The following is a 12,856-nucleotide window of genomic DNA, read 5'->3' as shown; positions in this document are numbered from 1 at the left end:
CCTACAGAGGATTTAAGTTCTGCAGTAGCAGTCTACTGTGAACCAACTTATTTAACTAGAAATGTCAATAAAAGAAACCTTTCTAAAGAGGGTTCAAGTTTTACAACAGCAATCTACTGTGGACCATCTGATTTAACTAGAAATGTCAATTAAAGAAACCTTTCTGAAGAGGGTTCAGGTTTTACAACAGCAATCTACTGTGAACCATCTGATTTTACAGGAAATATCAATCAAAGAAACCTTCCTACAGAGGATTTAAGTTCTGCAGTAGCAGTCTACTGTGAACCATCTGATTTGATGAGAAATGTCAATCAAAGAAGCTTTTGTAAAAAGGTAGCATCTTGCTTGTGTTTCAACATTTTACAGGACATGTACTCTTATTGGTTGTGAGGACATTTACCTATTTTCAGAATTGATTATTTTATCTGAGAGGCCATTTTGGTTTCATATGGGACTAATTCCATCCAATTCTTTGCACAATAATATAGAGTACCTCAGGGCTGTGTGTATTTATTATCTCACTTTTTACCATTAAGATAAACACTATTACTAAACAAGTTCCTCTTACATTTCCAAAGAACTTCTGTATATATAACATTTAAATTTATTTTTATTTGTGAAATGTATATTAATCAGTAACTATGAATAGCCTTCAGTATTTAAAATGTGTAAATGGACAACTGCAAGTGGTTTTAGATTTTCACTGTCTAAAATTCTATTCAATTCTGCTACCAATAAGGATTGCACCTTAATTCCAAGGTCTGTCTGAGAAGTGCACAAATTCCCATGATGGATGAAACACAAACTTTTGTAACTTTGTTGCACATTAAAAAAAATTATTTTACAATTTTAATATTTTATTCATATCATTTTTTAGATGAATATTAATTTTTTTCAGGTAAGACTATATGGCTTAATTCTTATATTCTGTATGCTCACACTAACTGTAGAGAAATCACCAATGTAAAGTGAAAGGAAAAGTTGAAAATTATGAAATAAAATGAGTAATACCATTTTTAACTCTGCACTGATTGCAATATAAATGAGAAAATTGCATTTTATTTAAGAATTTCTCATTTTTTAATTTTATAGTGTTATTATTTTACTTTGTACTAACCAAGTCAGTAATCATTGCGACAAAAGGAATAAATTTTAGCAAAATAACTTAGCTACTTCCAGTAGACCTAACATGTTTATACCCTTCACGCTTGCTTCTGCCCCTTATGTTTTCTATTGGGTGGTCATAGTTTTTGCTTGCCATCTTCAAGCTCTAGGGTTGTATTTTCATCATCATATGGATAACTGGCTTCTTTCAGGTTTTTATGAACTCAATTAGCCAGCCGTACTCATCATCTTCTAGTGGCTGCTCGGGTGGAGTGGTCAACGAAATTGAAGAAGCCCTTCCTCCAACTTACCCAATATCTAGTTCATTTTAGGTGTTTTCTTTTCAACACTCATCTCAGTTGAGCCCAACCTTTTCCACTATGACTTTGCTCCAAGGAACTGTTAGGTTGCCACGCCCTTTCTCTTCGTGAAATTCTATTGCTTTTATGGATGTGGTCTTTAGTGATGCCACTTATCTCCATCAGTCATGTGCATCTGCAAGCTCTTCAGTGGGCAATCAATGGAACCTTACTTTGAATCTCTTGTCAGTTCCCGTTACTCTTCCTTCTCCCATGATGAACAGTCTGCATTGGTGGTTGATAAAGACCCATATGTCATTGGGCATCAGTTTTTTTCTTCATCTGGACTTATATCTTTTTATGTACAGTCTCTCCACGACTGGGTTGAAGAGATCCATCAACAGAGGGTTTCAGGTCATTGATCTGTAAATGAAAAGTCTTTGCATATCAGTGCCCTTGAGCTTCTTATGGTTTGTTGATCTTTGAACCACTACTTCCTCTTTCTAGACATTGTCTGGTGATGATTTGTTCTGACAGTTTGACCATTATAGCATACATAAATCAACAACAGGGACACTTGGTTGAGATCTCCATTTTCAAATATTGGATCTTATTGCATATCACACTTAGGTGCTTTCAATCTCTTGGCAAATAATCTTTCCCACCCCAATCAAATATATCTGATGGAATGTCTTTAGATCTCCTTGTTTCCTGGTAGCTTTGCAGTCAGTTGGGTTTTCCCTCATATAGATGCATCTGCCACATACCTCAGTCACAAGTAATTGCTCTTTTGGTCCCCAGTAATTCATCTTCAGGGTCTGGCTGTGGATGCTTTTGGCCAGAATTGATCCCACAGAATTACTTTATGTTTATCCTCCTATATGATTACTTCATCAGCTGATCTCTCTCATCTATACTACTACTTTTGATCACTTCTTATTGGTCAGCTCAAGTGTGGTTACAAAATTCTATGTCCTTTTTTCTTGGTCTGCTGACATCTAAAATCGACTTAAAGACTAAAGTCTTATCAACTACTCTCCATTGCACTCTAGCTGCTCTATACCTAGGAACAAATCCAATGGTCTATTTATATTTTGTAGGATTAAGTAATATATATATTTTCATGGTTAAGTTTACTACCCTGACACAGTTCTCCAACTTTAATGTTCTCCTCTCTCTTTTTCTGTCCTTATCTAGTAAACATTTTAAGGATATGTGAAAAGTATACATGGTTCAGTAGATCTTGGGATCTTCTCTCTCATTTCTAAGAGTATCTTTTAGACACTTGTGGGTTTAATTTTGTCATCTCCTCTCACCAGCCCCCCTGCCTAATTTATGTGGTATTTCTCCACCAACTGAACTGTGAGATATTTGATTCATGATGATTTACTTGAAAGACAAGTAGCGATTGTTCAATTACAATAGGAGGTTTGTGGCATGTGTGAAGTAAAAATGCATCTAGAAAGCAGCATTGGATGAGAATAGTAAATCATGTGAGAGGAGGGAAGTAGTTATTGGAAATACATTTTCAGTACTAAAAAATAATGACTTGCTATTTATTATAAACATTTACATTAGAAGTGTACAGTCTGTAATTATATTTAGATTTTCTGTTTTATTGAATATTACAGCAGTCTATTTCTTGAGTTATAAAATTCTGAAGGGGCAAAATTGGAACTTTGATACATCGCATGCCTCAGAGAAATGGAAATAGAGAATTTGTCTTTTTAATTATTTGTTATTAAACACAAAAATACACAAAGGGTTACCTGTGCTTTGCCCACCATATGTATCAAAACTCAGCTTCTTCCACATACACGCAGCTGTGTCACTGAGGAGCTTTTAACTAATAATTCAAGAATTAAATAATATAAACATCAAAATTATAATTATTTTCATGCTAAGTTTAGTTACCTGCATTGGCAATAAAGTTTGAAAGGGCTTAACACTTGCAATACTGCCACAATTACAGAGTTAACGTGCATTTTTAATATATATTTTCAGTTTCTACAAATAGCTCAAAATAAATTATTATGTAAATCCAGTCATGCATTGTCATGGTTCTGTAACTATTGATCATACAGAAACTAAACAGTACTATCTATTCTGATTTGCTTAGATTTTGAAGACTCTGAGATCTCTCAACATTAGTAATTACCCAGTATTATCTAAGATATTCAGAAGGAAAAACAAACTGGACCATTTCTCTTCAACGTCTATACTTACAGTTGTTCTGGATTTCTGGCCATTTCGTAGTTTCAAATAATGGGTTTGTTGACACCAAAGTTTTCCCTGTTCCAAATTTGGATTTCTAGCCTGTTATCAAATATGACTTCATTTGGTAAACAATTCGGCGTAAGCAACGATTCTACAAGTTTTTCTGGACAAAACATGCCATCACTGAATGGCTGTCTATTTGTGCAGGAATAGGGGGAAACAGTTGTTCTTGTATTCAGTTTGATGTTCAAGTATACGAAATGTAAGGTGATACATTAGGTTTTCACAATTCATATTATTGTTACACATTAAACGGGAAATTTTGATCAAAGAGATCTTGATGTTGTAACTGAAAAATCATTCAAGTCATCTGCACAGTGTACTTGCTAGCCATGGGGATAAGAGGATTTTGGGCAACATCTATAGAAATATTGAATACAAGATAATTGTTCTCCTGTATGTAAGTCATCATTTAAAATTATTTGTACAGTTTTTGGCTCCCTTCCTCAAGAAAAACGTTGAATTGTTGGAGAAGGTTCAGAGACGAACCACTAAAATCTCTAAACTTGTTTTATCTGGAGAGAAGGATAAGAAGGAACTTTATTAAAGTTTTTAAGATTATTAAGGGTATTGATAATATAGATCCATCAAATTATATTTTTAGCAGTGAAAGCGATAGAACAACAGGAAATTGTTGGTGGTGGGTGGTGATGACTAGCTGCCTTCCCTCTAGTCTTACGCTGCTAAATTAGAGACGGCTAGCGCAGATAGCCCTCGTGTAGCTGTGCGTGAAGTTCGAAACGTACTGTAACTCCTTTTCAAGATTTTAAAATTAAGTTTCTTAAAACGTTTATTCTGTTTGGCATAACAGTTTAATGAACAGCCTCGATAATTATTCCACTACATGCAACTTATAACCAGTCCTTTTCGTTCGTGTCGATAGAAGTAAGATTTCTGACAATATGTATTTTCTATCTAGAGCCTCCAGGTTCCAACACAGTCACCCTAATGGAAATCAGGGAACAGACTATTTCAACTTTGTAGTTTGTTTTTAGTGACTTTTCTTCCTATTTTGAGGTCTAACATAGCATAACAGTTAGATACTCCACTCACAGTCCATAAGTCGCGGATTTTATTAACGTCGGCATTGACACTGCATTATGTAAAACTGAAACAGGTGTCTATATAAAACAATTGTAGTCTACCTGATATATAGTGTGTCCCAAAATGTATACACACCTTGAATGATTATAAATACAATGTTTATTAAGATATATCTAGGTTTTATAATACCAGCTTAAGACGACAAGTGTAGAATCTTTTGAGTTATCGCAGGTGTTCGAACTGATGATGCGAACAGATGGAATTGTAAACTACAAGTTATTTAATTTGGTATTTGGGTGTATTCTCTTTCAATTTGATGCTATCAGCTCATTGATTGTTGCTGTTTTTTGCTATAAACCTTATCTTTGACGTATCCCCATAAGAAAAAGTCCAGAGGTGTGAGGTCTGGTGAACCTGGGGGAAATTCACCACTACCTCTTCTCCCAATCCATCTGTTCGGCAAATTTTCATCAAGATAGACCCTCACATTATGATGGTAGTGGGAAGGTGCTCCACCTTGCTGGAAATAAAACCCCTCATCTCCAAATTGCTCTCGAATGCAGCAACTTGCAGCAAGTTCAGATAAACAAGACCAATGACTGTGTTTTCGAAAAAGAATGGTCCAATTACGCCCAACGCTGATAATCCACACCACACTGTAACCCCCTGGTAAGTTTACGTGGTGTTCAGCCGTAACATGCGGGTTCTTAGGTGTCCAGTAGGTGCAATTGTGGTGAATAACTGAGCAATTTAACTTAAATGTGGCCACATCGCTCCAGATAATCTTGTTTGGAAACTGTGCATCCTCTGCAGATTTTGCCAGGTACCACTCACAAAATTCAACTCTCCAGTCAGGATCATTTTCATTGAAGGCGTGGACTAATGCCGAAATAAAACTTTTCCAATGAACGCACTTCAATATGCGATGGACGCTCGATTTTCGGATTCCTGTCTCACGGGCTGTTTGCTGAACAGATTTTCTTGGAGAGTGGTGGAGACTTTCCAACAGCTCTGCTTCTCGTGTGGGACTGGTGGATCACCGCGGTCTTCCAGAACGCCCTTTATGGACGTCTTGAACAGTTCCATTTGTTTCAAACTTATTTCTGATGCGAGTAATGGTGAGTCACGATGGTGGATATGTTTGAAACTCCCTTTTAAACCGTCTTTGCATTTCAGCTACGTTCTCGCACTTCCAGAACCACTTTAAGATAAATTTTCTTTTCTTAAAGAATGGTCTTGCTTCTTCCATTACTTCAAATCAGTTGCATCTGTAAAAAAAGAAAGTTTGAGCGAGTTATAATAATTCAAAGTGAGTATACATGTTTCTGGGGCATCCTGTACATCGAGTTTGCATGACCTGCGCACTTCGCATATCATTTACATTAACATTACTCCAGACTGATGTTTCAAATTTAAAAGATGTTCTTGTTAACATTTTATATATTGTTAACATGGAATTAATTTTAGAACCGTTGTTGTTTTGGAATTTCACACAAAGCTACTCGAGGGCTATCTGTGCTAGCCGTCCCTAATTTTGCAGTGTAAGACTAGAGGGAAGGCAGCTAGTCATCACCACCCACCGCCAACTCTTGGGCTACTCTTTTACCAACGAATAGTGGGATTGACCGTCACATTATACGCCCTCACGGCTGGGAGGGCGAGCATGTTTAGCGCGACTCAGGCGCGAACCCACGACCCTCGGATTACGAGTCGCACGCCTTACACGCTTGGCCATGCCAGGCTTGATTTTTTTTTTTTTTTTTTGGAACCATCGGGCAGGATTGCTTGATTTGTGTATTTTTATAAGAGATAAAATCTAGTGGGAAAATTTAGTCTTGGTATCAAATACTGAAATATTTATTTAGTAATTTTATTGTTTTGGTGAATTTCTTTAAGTATGAAGAAGGAGCAATAACTCCTCAATATAACGTATACGTTATGCTTACAACGATACTCGGTGACTAGGAAAGTAAATAGTAGTAATGCCATTTCACCCCTATACAGTGTGTATGTTTTTGTTATAGCAAAGCCACATACACATTGGGCTATCTGCTGAGTCCACTGAGGGAAATCAAACCACTAATTTTAGATTTGTAAATCTGTATACTGTGTTGGACTTTATCACTCAATAGCTTGGAAAGCAACGAATTCGAGCACCTTATCTTTGTTCTGTTCTACTGGGTTTTCATCATGAGATATACATCTTAAGGGAGATAATGGTTGTTTGTAATTAAACACAGAACTATACGATGGGCTGTGTGTGCTCTGCCCACCACGGGTATCGAAACCTGGATTATAGCGTTGTAAGTCCGCAGACATACCGCTGTGCCACTGGGGGTCTAAAGGGCAGAGAGCTGAATAACTATTCGCTAATCAGTAGAGGTGATCGTCCACTTGCCCACTCTGGTATAAACAGTGCTTTTTCGTTATATGTGAATAAAGACTGTTTTCTTTGTCCAATATGTTTATTTATCGCGCAGCATTCAAATTATCAAACTAATGAACCTTTCCTCTCATTTCTTGATCGAAAGTAGTACTACTATGAGCTGATACTTGTTGGGAAACTTGTTTCATCCAAGAATAACATAGAAATATTAAAGAAAGAAAAAAAAAATTAAGGAGTGCGGTTGCAATCTCTACAAAGAGGGAAGGCAGCTAGTCATCACCATCCACCGCCAACTCTTGGGCTACTCTTTTATCAACGAATAGTGGGATTGACCGTCACATAATAACGTCCCCACTGCTGAAAAGGCGAGCATGTTTGGTGCGACGGGGAAGCGAACCCGCGACCCTCAGATTACGAGTCGCATGCCTTAACCCACCTGGCCATGTCTGGTCCTCTACAAAGGGATTAGTCTGGTTGGAAGTGGCGACCTGTACATTTAGGATACGGCAGCGCGCACTATAGGTCATCGACAAAATCTAACCAAATTGTAAATTGTAGTGTTAATATAATATTGTTAATAGGTTTCTTGAAGAACATCTTCAGAGAAAATATTTATATGAATTAAAATATATATTTGGTGCAAAATATTCTATGTGTTTAGAAATATATGTATGTGTTTAGAAATATAAAATATATGATTTTAAGTAAAATCGTCTAAAAAGTCTTGGACTCTGTAGGTGGCGAGCAAAATATTAGAAGAACTTGCTCGAAATTGTTGCGTCATTCAATTTTGAGTAATATACATTAATATTCTTTAAACAGTTTAAACTAGTGTAAGAAGTTGTGAAAGAAATAAAGTAGAGTGTTGGTAAGTTGTAATTTTGTTATACTGTATTAGTAAGTTAATCTAAAATCCTGCGGTTAAGAACAAAGCTGTAAGTTTTAACTATGTCAGTATGCCAACAAGTAAATAGTAATAATAATGTAATAACAATATTAATAGTAAGTAAGTTTGTCATTTGCATTTTTATTGGACGTACAAGTTGACACTTAATGTCTGACTGTAGATGCTACTGTATTTAACCTTAAATGTATAAATTATTATAAGTGTCTTGAGATTGTGACTATATTTCTAATATGGAAATTATTCAGTTTTCAAGTGTTAATACACGAAGCAAATGAGTGATTTCTAATATTAGATAATTTGAAACACCACAGTAAGTAGGATGAATTAAGAGCTCAGATTTTGAATTGGGTAAATCAAGAAACTAAAAAGTAGTATCTAGAACCTGAACTTGTGTTTCCACACTGATCTGACATCTAAAATAAGTGCAAATAACATACTCTGCAAGTAAAGTAAAATAGGCTTTTAATATAGAGATGAAAAATAATTGTTATGACTTGAGCTTAACAATAATTGTTATACTGAACACATTTAGGATTTCATAATACTATTTTATATTTCATCAGTGAATTAAATGTTGATAAGTTATGCTTCCAGAAGACATTATTTGGACAAAATCTTAAACTTGGTTCTTAAGGGATTGCCTTCAACAAGAAAGATTTGTTACTCAATGTTATTTTGCATTATCTTGTTATGAAGTTCAAAGTAAGAATTTTTCTGTACAACCCCATGAAGATGTAAGGTGTGTTATGCAGCAGTAGAATTTCATACATGTGGACATTTATTTGTTGTATATTTAAGTCAAAAATATTATATAGAAACTTGAAATTAATTTTTCCATTACTAGACTTTGGTGTCATTATTAAAATTCATAATGGGTAATGTCTATGTCATTAGTACCCAGATATAACAAGCTCCACATGCTGATGTCAAACTAGTCAGTAACTAAACCTTTTGAATCTCAAAGTTTTAATTTAATTTATTTTTGTTATCTGCAGCATGTCATGAGAAGCTGGTTACTTTTAGTGTTTTAGATACAACATTACAAATTGAAATAAGCCACCCTATATTCCTAAAATGTAAAACTCCCAACCTATCCTTTTATGGAATGTATGAAAAACCTTCTCATAGTAGAAATAGACTGCACTATATTTCTACAAGACTCCAAACCTCTATCCTTTTATTAAATAATTACAAAATTAAACTAATTTAAAAACTCTAACCTTAATAGTGCCTAATTATTCATTCTCGTGGACTCGCAATGGAAAAGGTAATTTTAATTTAGCCATTTTGTAATGTTCTTGATTTATGTTAATTTTATCATTGTTCTTTTATAGTGCTGATATGTTTAAACAACATGCCTATTTACAGTTAATATATTTGGTAGCTATAGAACTATTCAGTTATTACTGTGTATGTAATGCATGCACACACACGTAAAGATGCCAGCCTTAACAGAAAGTAATGCTAGTGTACAACCTTCTTTATGATATAAAGGTATCTGTGATGTGGGTTAAACTTCTGTTTTGTTTAATGTTGAATTGGCAGGGTCATTGAGAGGCAGGTCAGGCTCTGGGAACAGTTATGTCACACCAGCCCCTTTTTGTGAAGTCTTCATAAATTCATGGTACATTCATGGGCTTATGAAGAATTTTTCTAATGGGCAGAAGTCAAATGTGTTAAAATGACATTGTTTGTAAAAAAAGGTGTGTTTTGAGGGAAAGTGATTTCTCACAGTATTGCAATATTTCCTTAAGTATATTATGAAAGTGAGAATACATTATTCTTCATCCCATATTTTCCTTGGACTGTAGCCCCCTCCAATCAGGTCTGAATGTTGGCTTTCTATGTTTTGTACCAAATTGCCAAACACTTATTGTTCATCTGGTTGTACCAAAGAAACACCTGGTAAAGATGTTGACAAAATATTCAAACAAATGGGAAGTTTGTTACCTATGTGTTTTGTTTTTTTTCTCTGTAATAATAGCGACAAAAGGAATGCAATACATGGAGTAAAGTTGATGGAAGTAGTGATTTGAAATGTTTACTTATTTGACTTCATAGATTGTGGATTTCTGTGCTCATTGCTGTAGAAAACCTTTTGTTTTTATCCTTTAATGTGTGAGTGTAGAGTTAAATTGAGTATTTAATTAAACAATTTTATTTTAAATATATATTTAGTAAATTTAACATCAAGAAGTAGTTTTAAAAGATAATTTAAAATGTTTTTTTATTAATTTTAAAAGGAAGTATTTAAATTATTAGTTTTTTTTCTTTGTTTTGTATTGCTTCTCTGCTCTGGTTTCTCCATTTTTATTCTTTCTTCTTATCTATGGAATTGACAATGTCCACAATTAGGAATGCAAACCTTAGATATTAATAATGTAAGGCAAAAACCTTCACCTTTTTAATTTTCTGAGTTTCTAATAAACTTATTAAATCCACCAAAGAAGTTCCTAAATTGTTTGTTTATTTATGTTTATTTGTTAATAATGTAGGCGATAACCAATAGAAGGGTAATTTGTGGACTTTATGAAATTTTTTCTGTTGTTAATTCATTTTCGAAAGTTTATTTTCACTGCAAACCAAAGTTGGTTTTCTTGCAAGTATAAAAGTTTTTTAGGTTGTTCATTTTCACTCTTTGCATTTTTTTTAATTTTAAGTCCTAATTTTTTAAATATGAAGCTCTGATTCATTGTAGCCAACTAGATTATTTTCTGGTGTTTTAGTAGTTGCAATAAAAATTTTAATTTTAAATGTTGTTTTAGGTAATTTTAGGCATTCGTGATGAAACTTTGTAGAATGGATGGCAGCTGCTGCCTTTTGAAACGTCTTACTCTACAACAGGCAGTTGCCATCCATTTTACAGGGTTTCTTCATGAATAAATACTCTGCCTGAACAATCTATCAAAGAACACCGTTAGGCATACATAGTTTAAACATTTGAGTTATAGTAATTCTAAATACCAGGTTATTCTCTCTTAAACTTGTTGAACTCAGCTGATAATTTAAATGTAACTTTGATGAGAAAGTTTAATATTCTACTTGAAACAAAAGATAAAAAAATAATACAAAGATTTATAATGTAGAATGTTATACTTGCTTGACTCAAAAGAAGTAAGATGTTTGTGGATAAAGTTATTATACTGTTTATGCTATATTTATTAGAATAAGAACAAAGATAGACATTCAAAGTGTACATAAGTACACAAAATCTTAAATTTATTTGAAGAAAGTGTCCAATTTCAACTGTTTTGTTTTTTTAATGGGCTTTCTCATGCAGTTAAGAGAACGCCAATTCTCCAGCCTTTTCATGAAGTTCGTTTTCCACTTCATTTTTGCATACAATTTGATAGTGTTAATATAATGTAACACTTGTGATGAAGTAGGAGTTTCTATTTCATCACTATCTTTTCCAATTTGTTCATCTTCTGAATCTCTCACACTGTTACCATCTTGCAATTCTATTATAGATTTTTTAAAATCAATTTCATCAGTTTCTGTTAAAACATTCTTGTCATCGTTCACAAAACTTTGTTTACAGAATCATCTGCATCAATCTTCTCAGTTTGGATTTCACTAGAATTGTCATAACAAATAACTTCTCCACAATCTCTGCCATTATCAAGAATAAATCCACAGTTTTAAAAGCACCTTATTACACATTTAATTGAGTGACTTAAAAATACAATTGAATATAACGTCAATTTTCATGGTAACTTCAGATGCTCTCTTGCAGTTGTTCATGTTTGCAATAATATGCTGAAGCATCAATTTTCTGTATTTCAATTATATACACTATAATTTCATTATCTAGTGGCTGTAGAACTGATGATGTACATGGTGATAAAGACTAAACAAACATTTGAAAGTTGAACTTTTGGGTGACAAGTTGCATTATCTAAGAAAAGTAGAATATTCCTATTTTCTTGTTCCATCCTTTTGTTTAATTTGTTAAAAAAATTATCGATTATAGCCCTTGTCATCCACACTTTATTTGCTTTCTGTTCCTCAGGAAGTATATTCTTCCTTATATATTTGGAACGGTGAGGATTTTCACTTTTACATGTGGTTTTGGCCCAATATGGTCAGGTGGTTAAGACATTTGACTCGTAAACCGAGGGTTGTGGGTTTGAATCCCTGTCACACCAAACATGCTTGCCCTTTCAGCTGTGGGGGCATTAAACTGTGACAGTCAATTCCACTATTTGTTGGTAAAAGAGTTGCCCAAGAGTTGGTGGTGGGTGGTGATGACTAGAGGGAAGGCAGCTGTCCCTAATTTAGCAGCTAGCACAGATAGCTCTCACGTAGCTTTGTATGAAATTCAAAACAAACCACATGTATGGTTTCTCTAGTTTTTTCCATTAGCAAGTGCGACCAAAAGTACAGTCAGTCGTTCTTTCAAATACTTTATCTTAATCTTTAACCAATACTTACTGTAACGAAATGCCCGAAAATTTATTAATATTTAAACAAATTATTAATTAAATAAAAAATTAATATTTAATCAAAAACATTTTTTCCACCTTACTCAAGTTCTGATTGTACTTGTTGATAGATGAGGTAGGGGAAAGATAGTTTTCCGTCCTTGTTATGCAGGTTCTGTTGTATAGAGGGCTATTTATAAGAGAAATCTTAAAATAATGATGCAAAATTTTGATATTTTTGCCCTATGCAGTTTGTGGCTCAAACAGGCTTTACTGTATTTTATAAATTGTGTACAGAAGATGATGATAAAGTATTCTAAATATATTTAGGAGGTTCTAGAGGTTATGTGAATGGCAGTTGAGACAAAAGTATTTTTAAACTTAATCTCAACATGAAAACCCTTTTTACACTGTG

The 12,856-nt window shown here is 34.1% G+C and overlaps 1 protein-coding gene across 1 annotated transcript in view; it reads left to right on the top strand.

Moving 5' to 3' along the window:
• Nucleotides 1-7,838: 7,838 nt before the first annotated feature.
• LOC143252852 (growth hormone-inducible transmembrane protein-like) overlaps nucleotides 7,839-12,856 on the top strand; it is a 73,227-nt gene continuing 68,209 nt past the window's right edge. The window contains exon 1 of the mRNA XM_076505626.1: nucleotides 7,839-7,978. The gene's annotated coding sequence lies outside the window, so the exon portion shown is untranslated. The remainder of the gene's footprint in view (nucleotides 7,979-12,856) is intronic.

The sequence above is a fragment of the Tachypleus tridentatus genome, chromosome 6 (assembly GCF_004210375.1).
Source record: "Tachypleus tridentatus isolate NWPU-2018 chromosome 6, ASM421037v1, whole genome shotgun sequence".
Taxonomy (NCBI): domain Eukaryota; kingdom Metazoa; phylum Arthropoda; class Merostomata; order Xiphosura; family Limulidae; genus Tachypleus; species Tachypleus tridentatus.
This window is presented reverse-complemented; position numbering and strand designations above follow the sequence as displayed.